Source organism: Hipposideros armiger, unplaced genomic scaffold (assembly GCF_001890085.2).
Source record: "Hipposideros armiger isolate ML-2016 unplaced genomic scaffold, ASM189008v1 scaffold_501, whole genome shotgun sequence".
NCBI lineage: Eukaryota > Metazoa > Chordata > Mammalia > Chiroptera > Hipposideridae > Hipposideros > Hipposideros armiger.
The window spans coordinates 911,977-918,479 of record NW_017731851.1 but is presented as its reverse complement, the minus strand read 5'-3'; the positions used below and the strand labels follow the sequence as shown (position 1 = coordinate 918,479).

At 44.3% G+C, this 6,503-nt stretch overlaps 1 long non-coding RNA gene across 1 annotated transcript in view; it reads left to right on the top strand.

Moving 5' to 3' along the window:
• LOC109396037 (uncharacterized) overlaps nucleotides 1–6,127 on the top strand; it is a 137,490-nt gene extending 131,363 nt beyond the window's left edge. Inside the window, exon 7 of the long non-coding RNA XR_002126775.1 lies at nucleotides 4,003–6,127. This is a non-coding gene — a long non-coding RNA (uncharacterized LOC109396037). The remainder of the gene's footprint in view (nucleotides 1–4,002) is intronic.
• The last annotated feature ends 376 nt before the right edge of the window (nucleotides 6,128–6,503 follow it).

The following is a 6,503-nucleotide window of genomic DNA, read 5'->3' as shown; positions in this document are numbered from 1 at the left end:
CCCCCCCACCCCCACCCCCACCCCCAAAAAAGACCCAGAGAGATGTGGAACAGATGTGGCTCTGCTGGGACAGAAAGGTAAGCCAGGGCTGGGGCTGGAAGGATCAGATGTCAAGGTGATGCCAGGCCTTAGGGTAAAGGGAAGGGGAGGGTGTTCATTTAGTGTCTGCCACTGTGCTCAGCACCACTGCACTGAAAGCCAAAAACAGTCCTGAGGTAGGCACCCCCATTTTGTGGAAAACGAAACTGAGACTCAGCTGGGTGAAGGAACTTGCCCAAGGTCACACAGCTGGTGAATGACAGGTTCAGGATCTCACCCCTGGTCTGTTGGATTGCAAAGCGTACACAAATCTGCTGTGGAAGCCTTTAAGCTCTGAGGAGGGCAAAGAGATAGAGATGTGCAGAAAGAGTTTGAAGAGAGTTGACGTTACATGTATTTATCACTACTGGAGTCCAATGCCATGTCGACGTGGTGGAGTCACAAACATGAATAAGACAGGTCCCTGTCTTCAAGATGCTTGCACAGCAGTGAGGGAGACAAGCCAAGAGCAAAGTAAGGACAACTAAATGTAAAATGTTCGAACTCATTCAATTCAAGAAATACTCTTTTTATTGAGTACCTATTGTGTGCCAGGCACTATGCTAGACTCTAGGGATGTTATGGTGTGCTGGAGTAAATTGTCTACAAAAATAGCTGCATTTTCCCCTTCCCGTTATCCACACCCCTTTGCAGTGTGACGTTGCAGCTTCCCCATTAAGAGGTTATATCATCTATTTCATCACTCTTTGAATATGGCTGGCTGTGTGACTTTTCTTGGCCAATAGAAAGTGATGGAAGGGATGTTGTATCTTTTCCAAATTTTGCAAGAGGGCTTGCACCTTTCCAGTCCTACTCCTGAAACCCTCCAGCTGCTATGCAAACACCCCCTGCCTAGCCTGCTGAATAATGAGAGATACATGGTCCATTCATTTTCATTGTCCAGCCAATGGCCAGCCGCCTGCCAGACAGATGAATGAGGCCATTTGGACTCATCAGCCCCAGCTAACCCAGTAGCTGATACGAGACACATGAGTGAGCCCAGGTCAGCAGAACTCCAGCTGACTCATAGACACATGAAAAATAATAAATGAATACATTTTTAAGCCTCTAAGTTTTCAATTGGTTTGGTTCACAGCTAACACTAATTATACATGAGCTAACAGTTACTTGTTCTCATGTCCAATGGAGGAGACAAACTTTAATTACAAAATCCTACCAATATATATTAAGGAAAAAGAAGTGGTAATTAAGCCAACCTCACACGATGGTCTCCAGTGACCCCCACCTCCTGCTATTCACACCACGTGTAGTCTCCTCCCTCACTGTACCAGGGTTGGTCTGCTTGGCCAATAGCATATGGCAAAAAGGATGTTGTGTCGCTTCTGAGATTAGGTTACAAGAGATTTGCACCTTCTGTTTTGAGCTCCTCTCTGTCTTTCTGACCATTTAATCTGGGAGAAGCCAGCTTCCATGTCCTAAGGATGCTCAGGCAGCCCATGGGGAGACGATGTGGCAAAGAACTCCGGTCTCCACCAACAGCCCAAGAGGCATTAAGGGCTACTAGCCGCCAAGTTAGTGAGCTGGAAATAGGACCCTCAGGCTCCAGGTAACTGAAGGAGAGGCTAACAGTTTGAATGTAACCCCTTGAGAGACCCTGACCTTGAACCATTCGACTACTTTGCTCCCAAATTCCTGGTCCAAAGAAACTGTGAGATAACAAATTTTGTTGTTTTAAGTTAGTAGCATTTGGGATAATTTGTTACACAGCAGCAGATAACTAACAAAAGGATTTAACTAGATAAATCAGGCGGAGGAGGTAGAATGTTCCAGAGAGAGGGAATAGCATGACCAAAGGTCTCAAGGTAGAGGGACATATAGCACATTTGAGAATTGAAGGAAGAGCAATGTGGCCGGAGTTCAGAGAGCAAGCCTGGAACCATATGAGGCTGAAAGGTCAGTGGGGACCAGACCCAGTGGATGTGGCCTTGTGGGTCTTATTAAGAAATGTCCCTTTAGGAGCAAGAAGAAAACACATTATTAGGGGACTGGCACTGGGAGGGTCCAAGAAAGCCCAGATTCTTTGTCTAGCAAGAGGACGAGGACAGCAACACAATGCTAAGGTAAATTGTCCTTCTTTGGCCTTACGCATGAATTGTGACTATTAGATTTGGGGAAACCCTCTTAGAAACCAAGTTTGCTGTCTTCAGTGGGGTTTGCTTCTCATCTCTCTAGGATACACATCCAGATACCCTGGGGGTCAATGATGTGCTGGGGATGATGGATGGGCATCAGAAGAGGAAGAGAGTATAGAAAGTGTGGAAAAGAGACAAGTGGCAGGAAGGAAAAGGAGGCAGCAGAGGAAAAGGAGGGTGGCTGAAGAGAGAGACGTGCAGTGTCAGGGAGGCGAGGGAGGGACAAGGATGGAGAAGGAAAGTGGGAGCAGATGCCACAGAGAAGCCTAGGGGGCTGGCAAAATGTTCGCTTACAGAGAGTTGGATATGTAAAGAGGGGGTATGAGGCTCTTAGAGACACTGGTGTTCAGAAAGCCTGAAAACCTTGGTCATGAAAGAGTGTGTGTTAAGGGTTCAAGGAACGGAATGGTGACTTGGATGGAACATAAACAGTTTGAGAGTAGAAGGTGATCAGTGAGTTAGGAGAGCAGCTTGAAAACCATCATGGCTCGGGAATTTGAACTGATGGCGAGGTGCTGGGCTGTGAATCACAAGCCACCACACGGGGTTGCCCGTGACTTGTGGAAGGGCTGCCAGTTTCGGGGAATTCTTAATCATAATAGCCATCCTTTAGGGAAGAGTGGTGCGATTCGCAGCTTGAATGCCAGTGATGTGCTTACCCAGGAGGCAGAGCTCAGTGGGTACGTCAGGCTCTGCACCAAGTTGTCTGATTAGCCCTGCTAGAATAAGGTCTCTCCAAACTAGTGGCTTTGGGGCTTTAGTTCTCCTTACTCAAAAGTACACTTCAAGAGGCAAAGGAAGGGCAGCTGGTTAGCTCAGTTGACTAGAGTGCAGTGCTCATAACACCAGTGTTGCCGGTTCAATCCCCACATGGGCCACTGAACTGCACCCTCCACAACTAGACTGAAACAACTACTTGACTTGGAGCTGATGGGTCCTGGAAAAACACACTGTCATCCCCCCCCCCCCCCCCCCAAAAAAAAAGAGGCAAAGGAAGAGGTGACAACACCTGGCTCGCAGGGGCAAGTCTTCCCCAGGCCCAGCTATGCCAGGCGAAGCAGAGATATGCTTGCCGGGCTTCCAGGACTGGTCCCTCCAGCAGGGACACAGGCAAAAACAAGGGGCACAGTGCAGGGAAGGAGGCCAGCTTTTGTTGGTTCTCCACCTCCTGCCCTTTCATGTCCCGCCAGGAATGGATTTAGACTGTTTCAGAAACATTGGGATACCTAAACTCTTATTTTACTCCTTTGTGGATTTGGTCAAGCTGACCTAACCGTTTTTGTCCAGTGAAAAGAAGTCTAAGGATATGAGTGTTCCCCAAAACAGCTTTGCAGAGGCAAAGCTAAGAAAACATAGCATTGAACAGATCTATTCATTTTGTGATTTGATTATAGAACAATAACATTTTTTTCTTATTTTAAAAAAGTATATATTTAAGATAATAATGTGAAAGCATTACCTGATGTTTGACCAAGGAAAGAGATTCTACTGAGATAATATTATAGGAGCAAAGCTCCAGTTCTTACACAGGAGGGTTGCATTGATCAGGTAAAGAATTTTTTCCACCAATCTAAAATTCATGAATTATAAATAGAATAAAAACAAACAAACAAACAAAAAATAAAAAACACTGGGGGCCAAGGAGCAGCTCCCACTGAGGACAGCTAACTTGGTTTCTAAGAGGGTTTTCTCAAATCTACTAGTTACAATTCATGAGTAAGGCCTTTCCCTCTAAACGACCTTCTTTTTTCTCTTTCTCTCTCTCTTTCAGGGGATATTCCCCTCCCTCCTTCTTGCTGTTCTAAGGGAGAATGAAGAGGAGGGCTGCCTGTTAAGCACTCACACTGTCAATTCTAACCTGATGCCAGTGGTTGAAGACATCCTTATACAGGGTCTCCCACACTGAGAGGAAAGGCTCGGTGTTCTGGGAGCCACTGCAAACACCTGCAGAGACCACAGCTCAGCTCCACTGAAGCGCAAGAGACCCGTTTTAAGACAAAGCGTGTGACAGAACAGCAGTGCTCGCTCAAAACCACTTCCCAGATAGGCAGATTCATTGACCTCTCTTTCCCTTGAATGTGCTTTGAACAGACCGCAGACTGAGAGGATCAGAAAGAAGGGGAAAGGAATGTGGCTGTAAATCAGTGTACCTTCTCTAACTCTTAGGGTCAGAGAGCCGGTGTTACTGAAAGGTTGAGGGAGACATGCCCTCCTGGGGGAAGGCCTGGGGCTATTGCATGTACCTGAGCAGTTAGCAGTACATCCCAAAGCCTGGACACTCCTGGGTCCTTTCTCCTCTGTGGCTTTAAACCAGGTGCTCTTGGAAGGAAAAAAGCTCTCATTTTATCTGGGCTCCGTTTGCTAAACACAGCCAAGACTATTTTCAGGTTATGATGGTACTTCTTCTAGTAATTCTTTTCTTTGCCTTCCAGTGTGCAATTGATTCTCCTCCTGGTACTAAACTGGTGACCCCGGTTTTTACAAGCCTGAAGCTTAAAAGCTGATCCCCCACAAGCTCCACCAGAAAGCATCTGGATGTTCTAGTCACTGCCAGCTCTTGCTGAAAAGCAAAACGGCCTGCCAACCTAACCCCTGTCTGTGCACTGGGCACAGCCCTGGGAGGGGTGAGGGAGCCCCACGACCTCATGGGTTTTTTTAAGAGATAGAAGCAATTCTAGCCAGTTCAGGTATGTAGGGAATTGTTGCAATGATTGTTACCATGTAAGTATCAATACAGTTTGTGAATAGGGTTTAAGTTATAAATGGTGACACTTAAAAATATTGAAGGGGGAACTGAAATCAGTTTCTGTCAGTCAAAAGTTTCATTCAGCCAGTACGATTTCAGAGTTTGCAACTAGAATTTTGTTTTTCCTTCAGAGCTCTTCACACCTTCCGAGGATAACAGGATGCTGGAAAGAGAATTTATGAACTAAAAATATGGAGATGAAGAAGATCCTGCCAGATTGCCAAAAACTCACTGTTGGCCGTGTTTGGGAAAGTGATATGTGAAACTATGAGTGTTAATACCAAAACCAGGCAAAGCCAGGTGAGGCATCTCGGAAGCGAAGTTAAGATGGTTTTGGGATTCATCCTACTGCCTGTTCTTCGACACACGGAGGATTTGATTTAACATTAGTCATATCCACCAGAGCCCAGATGGGGTTTTAGAAGACCCTGGAGCAGGGCGAGAAGTGGCTTGGTGACGGAGTAGAGGAGGCTGCCCATTTCCGAAGGTCATAGTTCAGGGGATATTTCTTGACTTATTCTTTTCTCCATTCCGGTGCCACATCAGTGAGCTGTTTAAAAAAAAAAAAAAAGATGCTTATCTCCTTCCTTTATTTTAGCAGCCCCTGAAGTTCCATTTCCTTCTTGAAACCTCTGACTCAACGACTGGAGGAATGCTCCTCACACCCCGCCCCATCCTGTCTATGCGTGCAACTTTTGTGACTCCCCCTTCACTCACCACCTCACCACGCACATGCAATTCGTTGCTTTAACATGCTGTCATTTGCTTCTTTGTTTATTTTACATATGTGGGTCACCTGTTGGCTTAGGTAAGATTTAAATCTGGCTGAGTTGGTATGGCTAGCTTTTGCTTATGCCCAGAAGGAGAATAGTATGTGATATTCATATGAACATGTAATATATGTTTTTCTTTTTGATAATAACATTTGACTCATCATTAAAGTATGTGGTGTGGTCACCTCTCAGCCTCAGGTCTGAATGATCTAGGCTTGGGGACTGTCAGAACCATTATCATCATCATCATTTTAAAGCATGATCATTTAATCTGGATTATGCACACCTACTGTATTTGAATGATTGTTATTGTTTCTTATTACTGAATAATTCTTATTGTTTTCTTATTGTTTTTATTACTAAAGTAATACACAGAACACAGAAATTTTGGAAGATAGAAAAACACCCTCTTGGTGTATATACTTTTAGCATATTTTTCAATGTATGTAGATTTATTTTCTTTCAACAATAGTGGTATGTTTTAATTTGTTTTAGAGCCTATTATTTCTCTTAGTAATTATCATTAGTATATTTCTATATTACCGTTCTTCTGTAATAATAATTTTAATGGCTGAGTAGTATTCCATTATATAGATTTTATATAACCAATTTCCTTTTACTAAACATTTATTTATCAAACGCTTATATAAGCACTTAACGTATGCCAGGCATAGCTATAAGTTCCATATAGATGTTAACTCACTTAACCTTCATAATAACCCCATGAAGTAAGTACTATTATTATCCCCATTT